We start from the raw sequence: 15,263 nt of genomic DNA, 5'->3' as shown, positions 1-15,263 counted from the left end.
AGTCATTTGGTAGAAAGTGGCAGATACAGGATTCAAGTCTAGTTCAGTCTCAATGCAAATGATTACCCTTTCCCTTCTACATGTGTTGCCTGGGAGAAAACTGTATGAAAATTGAGGTGATTTAAAACAAACCTGGGAGTAAGCCTGCTTCCCTAGGGTTTCCATAAGACTGGTTCTCCACAACATAAGGAGGAAGAATGCGCTTATTCCAGCTCAAGATGCTTTGGAGTGAATTAGAAAAAGGAATCCCCTTCCTGGCAGGTCCTATGCAACATACAAATGGTTTACTGATTGTAGAAGGGCTGACCCTCCCACTGTTGCATAGGGATTCCTGGCCATAGAGACTAAATTGCATGTAGCTTCCCTATGGATGGAGGAGGGGGGCACAAGTCAACGGGTGGCTGTGGGTGACCAGGAGGTACTTGGGACGTTGAACTGGCTGGTGATCAGAAGAGGACTGCATTACTTACTGTATGATCTTCAAATATTTATACTGCTCCCTCTCTTTTCTTTTGCAAATAGCTTAGTGGGCAAAGGGAAACTCTTCCCACACTTGACGAGGTTTAGCTTGATTGCCAGATGCCAAGTTCAGTCGGAGAGACTGACCACACTTTCCAGAGCTGGTGTGGCTGAAAGCCAGGGCCAAAGTAATGCATCATTCTTATTGTTACTAAACTGCCCCCAAGAAAGTTCAAGTGGTCTTATCTTAAAGGTGTTCACTCCTGACACCCTGGCTGCCAATCTGAATCTGTATGCCCGTGACGGCTACCACTCACTTTCTCCCTCTCCTCCATCTTTGTCTTTTCCAGGTCTCTGCTTAAACTACAGCCCATCTGTGACATTTGGGTTCAATAATAGAGATAATAGTGAATTAATAATAATAATAATAATAATAATGCAAATATGGAGGCAAAGCAGAAAGACAAGGAGGAATATGAAAAAGAAAACAAAATGCTATAGATTAAGATAATAGAGCTCTGTCCCAAATGGGCTTGATGAAGGAAGAGGAGACAGTGCTGAGGAGGAGAAAGGAGGACTCACAGATGGAAGGAGGCAACATTGAACTTCACGGAAACTCAAATCATGGAGTATTTTATTTGAAAATCTTCTTAATGGCTCAGTTAAGGTGTCTAATGTGTGTAAAGATTTTACATTTCTCATGTACCATTGCACTTGCTAGTAAGAAGAGCCTTGTCAGGTACATTAGTAGATGCCTACTTTATAGATGAGCAAACTGAGCTCAGAGAGGGTAGGTAGCCTGGTGTAGGCTGCTGACAACTCTGTCTTACCCCTGGCAGATATTTAGCATCTTGTGGGAAATTGGCTCATCTGTCTAGCTGAACAGAGTGCCTCCTATAAATAAGAGGTAGAAAATTATAGGCAACTTTGGCATCTAATTGGGATATGTAGGAAAGCTTATCAAAGCCACCCAGTGAGCTTGTGGTTGAGTTGGGGGTGCAGTTCTTTTAGCTGTTAGAAAAATCCCAATGAGCTGTTTGAAGGGTGCTGGTCAACTGATTCCTTCTCATCCACACTCCACTAGTGAAAGGCTTTGCCTCCCGTAGGTCAAGACTGCTGGGCAGATAAACTGGGCGGGAGGCAATGGTCAGTGGAGTGGGGACGTGACCATCCTCTCTCCATTCTCCAGCTTTCCTTCCCAGTAGGTTGTGGCTTGAAACTGGTTTAAAAAATTAACATAATTAAAAATAAGATACTTTAAAAAACAAGTCCCAGCATATGGGGTATTGGCTCCCTCCCTCTCTCTACACCTCTCCCCAACCCCCACTCCATGTATTCCTTTCATTCCAAATTATTTGCAATCCCAGTGAGCCATTTCTGCCGAAGCTGGAGCCCTTCCTTGTGAGTACACCTCAGGTGCTGCAGGGCACTCGGAAAGTGTGTATTAATCAGCCTCACAGCACCATCTGTCATGACTTAGGCTTAATGAGAAAATGGGCATTAAAAAGGGAGACGTCAAATGGGAGGAGGCAGAAGGAGGAGCAGCTGAGGGAACGGCTCTGGGACTAGTGGACGAGCCGGGGTGTGCCCCCTCCCCTCAGTGCAAGCCCAGTTCCAGATCAAAGGGACAAAGAGTCTGTGCCTCGTGTGGACTGGGAATAGTGCAATGGCTCTGAGGAACACCAGGCCTGACCAGATATTGGTGGCAGGGATGGAGTGAGCCATTCTCAAGTGGGCTCTGAGAGGCACAGATTCAGTGGGGCAAATGTGAGTATCTGTGTGTGAATTTCAACTGCCTTCCCCCATAACCCTTAGGCTGCTCCTCAGGTAGCTAGGAAAAAATAACAGAGACCCAGGTCCTGTGAACCCGCCTCATCTACACCATAGCCCTGCCCATGGCCTTCAGAAAAGTAAGCAGTCTAGCTTTGCCAGCCAATTCAGTTAAATTAGTCAGACACATTTAACTTTTAGCAAGTTGAAAAAAAAATTCACTTGGTACCAACAGACCATACAAGCCAAGAGAAAGGTCAGTCTGATTACCAAAGCCTGATTTTCCCATTCTTGGCTTTTCTCCTATAAATTGGGTACTGGAGAGACATCATGAGACACTTCTATGCCACTGTTACCTTCTTTCAGTGGAAAGTTTATCTAGCTTCCAAAGTACTCAACTCACTCTCCAGGGAAATGGAGTCATAGGAGAAGGGGAATTGTGAGTGCATGTTGAGTTCATCAGTCACACGGTATTCGTGTGTGAGAGCCATGCCATAGCCTTCAGCATATGTATGTGCTTTAGTGACGGGGCCATGCTCATGTTTATAGAGACCTGGGGCCATGGCAAGCTCTCAGCGACCAGTATACAGAAAGCTAAATAGTTCCAGGGCAATTAGGGGGCTTCCGACATAACACAACATGTATATACTAAATCTCTTCCACTGTTTTGAGTGGCTTTGGACCTTTTTGATACCACTACTCTGAGAATACTTTCTTATTATAAGTACAGCATTACAACAGCTCACCTCATGATTTGCTATGCAGTAAAACTTCCTTAATGGGGCCTAGCATTTTGGAATTTATATTAATTAGAGCACAGTGATCCTATTGGGTAAGAAGTTTGAAGGAAGGGTTGTAATTCAGAAAGCTATACTTTTACGAGACCTACACATATAACAAACACAGTGTTTGTATAAATTGTAATCTTAGATTGATGTAGCTTATTTTCCTTCCTGGTACCCCATTCATTTCTGAGTTTAGATGGAAATTTTAAAGAAGAAAGAATGAACAAATCCCCGAGTTAGAAAGGTTTTTAAAAAATTCATCTAAATGAGATTTATAATCTCCTATCTTTTCAAATATTGGAGGTTTTACTGTGTTTAACTTGGATCCAATTTTTCAGCAGCTTTCTTTAGCCACATAAGAAATAAATTAGCTGAAGTCTTGGTAGGGAGACGTGGTTGTTCAAAGTGACAAAGCTGAAGATGCGTGGGTAAGACTGTCAGGTGGGTGCCAGCACCGTGGGCCACTCTTCATCATTCAAGCCCACTGTGACCGAGAGACACTCCGCTGTTTCCAGCAACTCCAGCTGCCCCGAGCTGGCTGTGGCACCTCACTGGTTTCTGCCTCTGCCCATCCCTGGCCAGTTATCACTTTTCCTAGGTTATTGATTTTCCTATAACACAAGAAGAAAGGTGGCATTGTCTGTTCCTTTTCCCCCACAGCTCAGGAGCTTGGGCACATTTTATGAGGTTTTGTCTAAGTCGCTCCATGTCGCAGAGGTGCAGGGAAGCTCTTCTCCCTCCTCCTGCATCTCCCCTGCTGCTGCTCCCTGGCTCTGGATGACTTTCCTGGGGCCCTCACTGGGTCTGGTTTAGCTGTCTTTCCTCTCTTAGCACACTGAAAAGCAACATACAAAGAAAGAGTTTTTGAGCCTGCAATTTGTAGGTTTGGGTGCTGGTCCCAATACTGATAGCGATGTAACTTTAGGCAAGTGTCTGACCATCTCTCAGTCTACTTCTTTCAACAAAAACGATCAGAAACCTCATTGGAGAGCAGGGAGAGAAGCGGAGATAATAGGCTTAACATATGTAGCACCAGAGTAGTAAATGCTCCAGAACAGTAGCTACTTTTATTAATTATAGCCCTTCCCACAGTGTTGTGTGATCATATTTACCGTCTGCCATCTCCTCGAGACTGAGCTTTTTAAAAGGATATTTCTCTAACCCTGGAACCTTGCAACTAAATCTGGTACAGAGTGGGCACTACATTGAATGCTTTCGGGATGAATGAATCAATGAATCCATGGGAATGGCTGGATTCATCTTTAAATAACCAGGTTTGTTTTGCACACCATCCAGCACACTTATTTCTTCAGACCTACTTGAGATGAAAGAACATTCTAAACAATGAGGAAATCAGAAAAAGGAAATGAACAAAGTAATTGGATTTGGTATTTTGATCCTTAAAATGTAGCATGCCCATAGGTAATGATAAAACTCATTTACATAAAACCAGAAGTAACTGGATTATCATCAGTCAGACATGCACATTCTAAGCATTAACATGATGGGTGCCAAATGAAAAGCCAAAACACCCCAGGTTTTCTCTTCCTTAACCCCCAAGCATTTCCCATATATAGGCAGGATAATCACTGTTTTCTTGTAGGTACCATTCATGGGAAGCATTCAGATCTTGCAGAAACTTGCAAAAAATGAACAGTTGTTGATATTTCCTTGGAAGAAGAGAAAAACCCAAAGCTTTGATAGATTTTAAACTGCAGCCTCCTGGGACATTCTAAATGGCTCATAAATACAGCTGGTGGAATATTGCCTACATGTATTTTCCACTTACACTCACCTTTGAGGGTCTGTTCTGGCCCCCTGGGAATCAATACACACAATAACAGAATCGCTGAATGTATTAATCTTTTTTGCTGATCCAAGCCTTTTTTCCCTACCAAAGCATAGTATGGCTGGGAGAGGAAGTGAAATCTAGACCACAGTGAAAGTAAGGAGGGAAAATTTTCATTTCCAAACTTCAGGAGATATACAGTACTGAGTATTTCTCTTTTCCTAACCTCACTTGAGGCATCTTGATGGAGTGCCCAGTGATGGCTGGCATAGAGCCACGGACTTATAATGAGCATTCTCTATCCTGGTTTTGTGACCTTCTTAAAACAAAACCAACCCTCTAGGTAAAGCCTGGGCCAGAAGTTCTGTTAGAACCATAAGCCAGACTCTCTGGAGCCATCACAACTTCCGAAGGGTTTTCATTATGCTACATACACTACATCCTATCGTGGCAAAGGGACATTTTTTAGGTATTGAGATCTGTCACCTGTGAGTACATTTCATAAGCTACAACTGGTGGTGAACATCCACAGGAGGGGAAGGAAGGAAGGACATCTCCATTGGAGAGGAGTCTGAAAGGCTAATGTTACCTATAATCCCAGCGTGAGATCAGTACTGCAAAACTGTGCCAAGGTGGGTCCAGGGAATGAGCCAAGGAAGAGGTGGTGGGCCAGTTAGGCTGCAGCTTCGACTCCTGTGCCAGCTTCTCTCAGAGAGCAAGACTGAGCAACAAGAAGGGAAAAAGAATCAATGCCTTAAGGTTTGCCTGGATTTGATTCTCCTGCTCCTCCTTAAAAAACGGGTAAGATTAAGGTCCAAAAGGTACATGGATGAATGAGAGGCTACTTCCTCCATCTTGGGGTAACGAGGAAAGCCAAAGCGCAGGGAGCTGGGAAGCATGGCTCTGGTGCAGGAGAGCGTGAGGCTGGATGGCAGGCCCTTGGGCAAGTCACCTCACCACTACTACCCTTCTTGAAAGAGTCAGACCTTTCCTCTTCTTGAAAATGGCGACAGTTATATCAGGCTCTCCAGTGTAGGGCAGGGTGGATATTTTTTCCTCTAGTCTTCTAAGCTTCCAGCAGGGACCCACTAACAAAATACAGATTAACAGGATAAAAGCATACACACTGATTTAATACGAGTTTTCTGCAACAGGGAGGCTTCACAAGGAATTGAAAACCCAAAGAAATGGTTAAACCTGGATGTTTTTAGGTCTGTGAAGAAAGGGACAAAGGGTATGAGGTAAGCGGAGTAAATGCGGGGAGACATAGCAAGGCCTGTGTGTTTGGACTCCTCCCTGCATCCCTTGTCTTTGGAGATAAGGGTGCCCCTATCCTCTGGGTGTAGGAAGGGCACCTCTCCCATAGGGTTATGACTTGCTTCAGGCAACAGGCAGAAAGTCCGTCATGCACCTACCATTTCTCCAATTCCTTCAACTTCAGGTACTCAATATGCTAAGGTGCCATAATTTTGGGTAGTGTGTCTTGAACCCCATCACTAGTTTGTTGTGATTATTAAACAAGATAATGAAAAACAGTGGATTCTGTTTTTGTTTTGTTTTGTGACTACCTTGGGGGAATTTACTCTGGGAGTCCTGGTGGGGAGGCATGATTCTGGCCTCACAGGGAAGTTCAATCTTTAAAAATTCCCTTCTCTAACTTTTTCCTACCTGGGGGACAGCAGTGAAATTACTCCTGGTGGCTGCCTCGGATGGTTGTGAGATGGGAAGTGGGTCATAACCAGAGTGATCCTGTGACAAGATTCAGACTGTGTCCCCTTCTGCCCAGCCTGCCTTGGTATCTCCCCACTTTCAGAACTCAGTTCTCTAGTCTTCAATTTAGGGACATTTTCAAAACATTCCTTTACTGCTCAGAGTTAATAGGCTTGTGTCTTTTGCTTGAGTCCAAGAACTCTAACCATTACAATATGTGAAGTGCTTAATACAGCTGAGCACACAGTATGATGTTCATCAAAGTAGGCACTCAATACATGATACCTATTGCTATTATTTGCCTATTGGCATTATCTGACCCTTGGCATTCCAGGATTTCATATCTGATGCTTCAACTTTTCAAATGCCTATGATGTGTCATTTTGTGCTGAAATGAAAATTTAAACTGCCTTTGAAAGAATACACACGAGATTATTTCTTAACTGATTTTTTTTTACAAGAAGCATCTACTATTTGTAATCACCAAAAATAAGTATATTTACATTACCAAAAAAAACCCTGGCTTTGATTTGAATTACATATACTCAGAGGCCATAAAGTTTTGCTGATTTATTGATCTCCAGTGCATCACTAGCATGCCCAAGTTATGAGGGAGAAAAACATATTCTGTAACTGTATTCTAGAATGGTACCCCACTGAGGGGCAGGAGCTTCTATTAGAATCGACCAATTCTAAGGAGAGTTCAATGGTTAATGAAAGTCTGTGAAAGTAAAGTTTAATATTCTGAGGTAAGGCCTCAGTTATAATCTACACTTAACTGGCAGTTTACTAGTACAACTGATTGGTCCATTTGCAAGCTTGTGTATGCCTGTACCCACTTCAGAGCATCTTGTCAGTCAGCCCAGTCCCTGCTTCTCAAACACTGGTCCTGGACCAGCCACATCAGCATCACCAGGTAGCTTGTTAGAAATGCAGGACCTCATGCCCCACCCAGACTGTCCAAATCAGAATCTGCATTTTACAAGATTCTCCAGTGTTTCAGAAGCATGTTCAAGTTTGAGAAGCACTGATAAATGACTGGCAGGTTACTAGTGGCTGGAGGAGGAAAATGTCGATGCTAGTTTCCCCAAGCTAGATGGGCATAAAATTTATACACCCATTTCCAAGTATCAGTGATTTATTGTGTGGCTGTTAACCTAAATGAGTGGTATATTCTTTAAGGAATGAACTCAAGGAGATTTTTCACACCCCTGTGAAATTATTGGGTTTTGTATTTATTTTTTTCTCTTCAATTGAGGGGCTGAGGGAAGCAGAAACCTCTTTTCTGCTTTATCTACCTCTGGTTTGAAATAAGAATTTAAAGGGCAACAGAGAAAATAATATTAAATTGTCTACATCACCAAAAAGTAGTGATTTCATCTTTCAGGGGGGACTGGGTCAGCTTGAATCTTGCTCAAGCCATTTGTTCAGGACGAGAGGTTCCTGTACGAGAAATAGATAAGTATACTTGGCAGAATGGATGAGATTCTGAGGAAGCCATTATCATGGAGTGTCAGTGAGTAAAATTAACATGTATTTTTAATAAGTCTGTAATTACTTATTCTACAATAGAACATATGGTCTATTCACTTTTCGTGGACTCAAACACTTAAGCCCTCAAATACCATTTAGTTCCAAACACATGCACGCACGCACACGCACAAACACATACCCACACCAAACTCTAAAAGAACAACAAAGGAATTGCATTTTGAGCTCCACAACATTTCGTTAAAGAGTAAAAGTCTGAGTTACTCTCAAAGCCAGGAATCTTACATTTGCATTGAGAAGGTACAGCCTCATACGTTTACTGTACCTTGGGCCGTCATTGTTTTTAACTTTTTGGCCCAATAGTCTGAGCTGAGGGCAGTGGGGCTGTGCTCAGTTTTCAGCTCTATGTGTTGATTTCCTTGTTTTTGTGATTTTCTGTGTCAGACCTAGTATTGTTATTTAAATACTGGGTGTTTTTTTGTGTTAGAACTCCATTAAATTGAGAAACAAAGAAGTCTCTGCTGCTTTCATGGAGAAAATGCCTTCATTTTCCCCCTTCCACAGTTTTAAGAATTTCAGAAAGGCGTCATGATGATATTGTCATGAACATACTTTTTAGAGGCATGCACTCATTTTACAACTTCATCTGGATCTTTTAAAACTGCTAATTAAGAAATACCCCTAAAAATATATATTTTCTTCTACCCTAAAATGCTGCGTGAAGTCTTATCTTGCTATAGTTGCCTTAGAGAGGTTTCAAATAAAATTATTATCTTGCAACATGTTCTGAGGACTGGAATAATAAATGCCAGCTTTAGGGGGACTGATGAGCCAACTTAAGATGACTGCGTATTTTTAAAATTCATTCACTGAATTTTTAAAAGTCAATCTAATCACTATGGAAAATTTCACCTTTTAAATAAGCAAAAGACGTAGCACTGATAAATGTAATGCAGATCTCCCAGGCTCACATCCTGCTCGTCTCAATTCCCCCTTTGGAAATTGAGAGGAATTATCTGCAATTTGGAAAGGCCAGTTGGCAAGAAGACCTGGCAGCAAAGGCCTCCATTCACCTTTCTTAACTTTTTGACTCAATGTTTCCAGCAATCAAGAGAGGGAATTTTAGCTTAGCACTTAGACTTTCCTATTATAATCTCTCCCTTTCATGGCCTCACACCATAGGAAGAAATGCTAAAGATACTGATGCCAGCCTTGTACAGTGAGCCCCTGGGAGCTCCGACCCTTGGGTGTCACCTTTTTATCCCCAGCACCTGGGCAAGTCCAAATCTTGCTGATCTGTTCCCCGTGGACCACCTAGTGAGGCAAATCTGTGCCTCACTTAGCGGCCTCCCCCTTGAGATCACCTCTCTAACTGAGCCGCCTACGAGGTGTCTGACCCTTCATGCTCAACAAGAGGGGCTTCACGAAACCACTCAGGGAGCTGGACTCACATCCTCTGCACATGGGAACTCGTGAAGGATTTATGCCAGATTCGTCCCTGGGAAAGCGTAGTGACCCATGGTGGCCAGAAAGAGGGCTGTGTCATTGTACTCCCCCAAGAGCGGGTTTGGCTTGCATCTTGCATTTCAGGCACCTGAGATGCAGCCCAGTTTGGCAACGTTGGCCTGGGCGTCCTATAAGGATTTCCAAGGCAAGGAAAGAGAATGCATGAAAGCGCACAGAAGACACAGTCAACCAGAAGCACGTACAGGGGTCAGGACGCCGCCACACGGCAGTACCAGTCGGTTACTGTCCTTACTATCTCCCTTTCCTTTCCTTTCTACTCCCCTCCACCTGCTGACCACTTTACCCCCCAGGGTTAGAAACTGTAGCCAGTGGGTGGGGGAGAAGATTGACCCCCAAAGAAAGGCAGTCCGGTTGGTGGAGAGGGAAATGTATCTCAGTGGGGTTCAAAACACGCTACCTCAAAATACGGTCCCTTGGGATATTGAATATTTTAAGCTGAAGGGGTTGAGAAAACAGCGGTGGCAGGAAGGCCAGTCTGACGTCTCCCTACTCTTGTCCCCTGAAGCAGATCATAAAACCCTCACGTGAGAGATGCCCTTCCTCCATCCGGAAGGCAGGAGCTTCCTTACCTCCGAGACAGAAGTGGCCTGGAGATGAATCTGAACATAGGCCTCACTGAGCTTCCCCAGTGCCCTACACTGACCTCCCGCTCCTGAGCCTTCCATGTCCCCACGTGGCTCCCTGCTCGTCGGCGCTCACCTACCAGCACTCAGGTGGGACTGGTTTGTCTGGGTCTCCATTTCCTCATGAAGGCTCTCATGCCACATGATAAAACTTACATTAAATCAATGTGCATAGTTTTCTCCTGTTAATATCTTTGTCATTTAATATTCAGACCCAGCCAGGGATCCTGAAGGGTTGAGGAAAACTCCTTCCACCCCTACGGTCTTCCTGGGAACACTGAAGTTTGCTTGGTGTCCTGGGCTGCACATCATTAATTACTCAATTAGTTGGGGCTTAAAAGGACTGTGTGATTTTTTTGTGGCCTAAGAGTGAACAGACAGGTTGTGGAGGGCGTAGTGTCCACATTGTTCTTCTAAGACAAGAGAGGATTTCCTGCTGGGCAGTTTAAAAGAAAAAGTGGGTGTCAAAAACTGTGATACCCCAAGAGCCCTGTGATTGCTAGGCTGGTTATATCCTCTATTCTCCACTGAACAGAAACCACTGGGTGGACAGCAGGTATTCGTGGACCTTTTTATCAAACAGCTGTTAAGACACTTGACACTTTGATAGCTCTGGAAAGTAAACAGTCAACAAACACCACACTTGGCCCTCAAGGAGCTAATGGTCTTCTGGGAAATGAAGAGTAGGAAGTAGAAAATGAAAATGACTCTGCAGTATAGAAAATGCTGCTGACAGCATCCCAAAGCACCTGACCTGGTGTCGGATTGTGCGGATAGCATCCCTCAGGAAGATGAGCTTAATCTGAGACCTCAGAGACCAGGAGGTACGAACTGGCACAAAAGGACAAGGGCAGAAGGAGGAGGCTGGTGTCCTGGGCAGAAATGACAGTAGGGTGTACAACCTGCAGATAGATGAGCAGGAGCAGGAAAATCACAAGTTGTTCATTTGCTTGGAGGGAATAGCAAGAAATTAGGATGAGCGATAGGTAGAGTCACATCATCAAGAGCCTCTTAAACCGCATTCACTTTGGATTTCAATCTTAGGTCAATGTTGATTTGTAGCAAGGGAGGGATTAGACACACATTTTAAAATAATATCACCAAAAGAGTGATAAGAAGAAAATGTTGGATCCTTTAATAACATTGTTTAAATTCACCCTCTAAGTGTTTTTTAGCTCTGTATACATTTTACACATATAGTTAATATGGTAGCAGCAGTATGTGCATGTAATTTATAAATGCAGGCGTATTAGAGAGCGTAAGGATTGATGTTTTAGAAAGCTTGCTCCAACTGCTGTGGATAATTGCGTGGATCGCGAATTAGAGGGTAACAAGGGTGGAGGCAAAGAGGCTACTTAAGAAGCTGTTGTGTTGATTGACATAGATGTGATAGCAGTATGAACCAGAATAATAGCGTTAATCAGAAGTGAGGGTAGAAAGAGTGGCTGCGAAGCTGCGGTTAATGTCATGGTGCCTGCATATATATGACTATTCCATTGGAGACCCACAGCATCCATGAGCTGGGTGATGGGTCAAGAGTATAAAGACCACAGTGTGTCAGAAGATCCAGCCTTCAAGTCCTGGTGTCCTCACTTAATATGTGATTTGGGAAAGTAGTTTACTTTCTGAGCCTTTGTTTCCACAACCATAAAAATGGGGCTCTGCCCTAGCTTCCTCCTGGAGTGGCTGTGCTGACCAACTGGAATAATGAATAAGGGATGATTTTGAAAACTATGAAGCCCTAGACAAATGTAAATGTTACTGCACATCTACTATTGTTCTGTGATAGATGGCTGCCATGAGTACTGTATTTATCTGGGTAACTTGCAGGCACCACCTCTAATTCTAACAGAGAAGCTAACTACTCTGGGGCTTAGCAAAAGACAGGTAGCATCATGTGTTGAAAATAGTAATAAATGGGCCAGGACACCTGGTTATGTCCCTTCCTCCCTGAGAAACCTCAAGACTCAGTTTCCCTATCTGTAAAGGGACATGATGGCATCTCCCCTGTCTACCTTTCCATGTCACCGCTCAGAAAGGAGACATGAACAGCCACTCACCTTAGGGTCAAGAACTGGGCTTGAGCTCCACCTTCCCACAACTTCTTTATGTGACCTTGAACAAGTCAGGTGGCCACCTCTGGCGTCACTTTCCTTCTCTGCAAAATATGAATAGGGTGGGACAGATGATTTGTAAGGATCTTTTAGTTATAAAATATTCTATCAAAGGTGAACGATGAGATGAAATATGGAGCATGTTTTGTGATAGTTGTGAATTCAGTTTCTGTTTGCCTGGTTGGGAAGGGAAAGAGAGGATGCACAGATCAAGGGAGAATAAAAAGTTTACCAGTTGAATTATTTGCACATTAACCAAGCCATGGAAAATGGAAGAAGCTGTGAAGATTTTCTCCATATGCACAACCACCAGGCAATTAGTAACAATGAAAATGTGAACTCAGCGATTCCATGCTGTGTTTTCATGTTCTGGCACGAGTGTGCCCATTATTTAAGTGTCCATTTGGGCTGGTGCCAGCCTTGCCCTCTTCACCATGGCTAAGCAGGGGTGCCAAGAAACCTCCAGCAGGCCCAGGACTCCCACAAACATGCTACTCTTGAAGGGTCAGGAAAGGGAGGTGGCACAGGAGATTTTATGAATGACAGAAGGAAGCTGGGAGAGCATTGGGGACAAAAGTGAGGAAGAGAAGGGAAGAGGAGAGAAGAACTGGAGGAAATGTTGGAACAGAATGGAGGGAGAGAAGGCAAGTAGGTCGTGACTGCAAATGCTGTTTCATGAAAGGGAGCAGTAGGTGTCAGAATACGGTGTGAGAGAGGATGGACGATGGGAGTGCAGAGTGACTGTGTGTCCCAGGCTCCTTTCTCCTCTGGTCAAGGGTGCAGTCAGTTGGCAGCTTCCAGGAGCAGCACGCTTGGGACCTGTCACTATGTTTGAGCTGAGGCCATGCTCTTGTGTGCAGCTCCCAGCCAAGGGCTGAGCATGGTGGGGTCTGGAGCCTGGCTCTTTCTGCATAATGTGGGCTCTGCCCCCACGGCTTCCCAATGGGATGGCTGAGACTTTCTCTGAGCTGCCCTTTCCATGGAGATGCTTCCTACCCAATCTTCCTTCCTTCTGCCTGTGATGGTTGGTTTTACCTGTCCACCTGGGTAGGCCATCATACCCAGTAATGGAGTCAAACACTAATCTAGGTGGTGCTATGAAGGTGCTTGGTAGCTGTGGTTAACAATCTGTAATGAGTTGACTTTAAGCAAAGGACACTGCCTTCCATAAAGGGGGTGGGCATCATGCTATCAGTTGAGGGCCTTAAGAGCAAAAACCGAGATTTCCAGGAAAAAAGGGAATTCTGCCTCAAGACTGCAGCATCAAGTTCTGCCTGAGTTTCCAGCCAGCTGGCCTGCCCTAAGGGTCTCAGACTTGTCAGCCCCCAAAATTACATGAGCCAATTCTTTAAAAGAAATCTCTTTATGTATATAAGGGAGTTGCACGTATTTCCTACTAGGTCCTGGAGAACTCTCTCTTCCTGCAAAGTGTCAGACCTGTAGTCTGAACTTTTTCTCCCCTCTCACGTGCCCCTCTCACCTTATCTTTCACAGTGTTACCCCAATAATCTCACATTCTAACTCCATCTGGCCCTCTGCTTTCCTGAAGGAGCCAATCAAATATTCCCATGGCTGCATTTTATACTTCTTCAATTATGCCCTCAGTTAGATTTTAGAAAATCTGAGTGTGATTGACAATGGCCACATGATTTTATAATATTTGAATGGCAGGAAAAGAAGTTGAAGAAATATAGTGTTAAAAGGAGAAACAAAAAAGGAGGTCGAAAGCCAAAGGAAGCCCAGAGTCGCAGCTCAGAGATGCAGAAAGGAAACTAGCTGCTTTTCTGTAAAAGCATGGCAAAGTTAGATTTGGTTGTTCTGTTAAATAGAATATATCCCAAGGGCTTTTTGCAGACAGTGGATTGGGACAACTCCAGGCAGAAAGACAGAGGAAAAAACAAGCACACATGGGTGTTTGTCTCGTGTTTGCTTTTGCTTATTGGAGAATCCATTAAAAACGTATTTTTCCCCTTGCCAATTGCCGTCTCCTAAATTACCTTATTTAAGAACACACACAAAAACAGTATTCATCGCATCTGCTTCAATTTTCTGCAACTTTTATAGTTTCCCCTGCCTGGCTTCTTAACAAAATGAGACTAAATCATAAATGTGTCTGCTCTTTCACAGCTGATTTTTTTTTTCCCCTCAGTTGCTTTACTGGTGGTTTATATAGTGAGTGACCCACCTGGGTCACCTCCAGGGACCATACAAAGCAAATTATGTGATGCTGTGATGATATGGAAACAGCAGGGCCAGGCAGTATGCTATGGCAGGGCGGGAATGCAATGATCTGTGCCAATTAAAGAGGTTTGCCTGCATCCTTGCAAGGCTGTACCTGACAGCCTCTGAGGCTGGATTTTTGTTTCTGACCCTGTGCTGACTTCCCTTAAATATGAAGAGCTCTCATTCATTCTTTCTTTCATTCATTTACTCAACAATGTTAACTCGGGTTCCTGCAGGCACTGGCACCCCGCTAGAGGCTGGAGAAGCCACAGAAGTTCAACACCATCCATAGCTTCTAGATAAACGGTTGATGAAGACTCACGAGACTGATTGCATTTCTGGACCTCAGGCCTCCCTTCTTTAATGAAGGTGTAGGTAAAGCTAGCTTTGAAATCTTCTGTGTCCTTTTCCAAGGTTGTGTGGCAGCCATAAAGAGCAGGCACATCAAAGATGTCCCTTGATCTATGTGGCTAAGGAAAAAAACCGCAGGCTTTGCTGGCACCATGGTTTTTATTGTTGGAAGCCAGTCGGCATCAGCCAGTCGGGTTCTGCTCTTACTTGGCCCCCTTAACTATGTGCAATAGCCAGACCACCATGAACACCTGGGCGGCTGCCCTCTCCTCAAATGGACAGGGCATTCGCGCGTGGAGCAGGGGATAGTGCTGCTCACGCCAGTGCTGCTCCTGTGGTAACTTGGTCACCAACGTGCTGTCCCTGGCGCATCAGAACTCTTTTTGCAACTGGTCTTTGCATTAACGTGGTATGTTAGTGA

The sequence above is a fragment of the Manis javanica genome, chromosome 16, assembly GCF_040802235.1.
Source record: "Manis javanica isolate MJ-LG chromosome 16, MJ_LKY, whole genome shotgun sequence".
Classification (NCBI taxonomy): domain Eukaryota; kingdom Metazoa; phylum Chordata; class Mammalia; order Pholidota; family Manidae; genus Manis; species Manis javanica.
The sequence above is the reverse complement of the archived record's forward strand: the minus strand, read 5'-3'. Positions refer to the sequence as shown.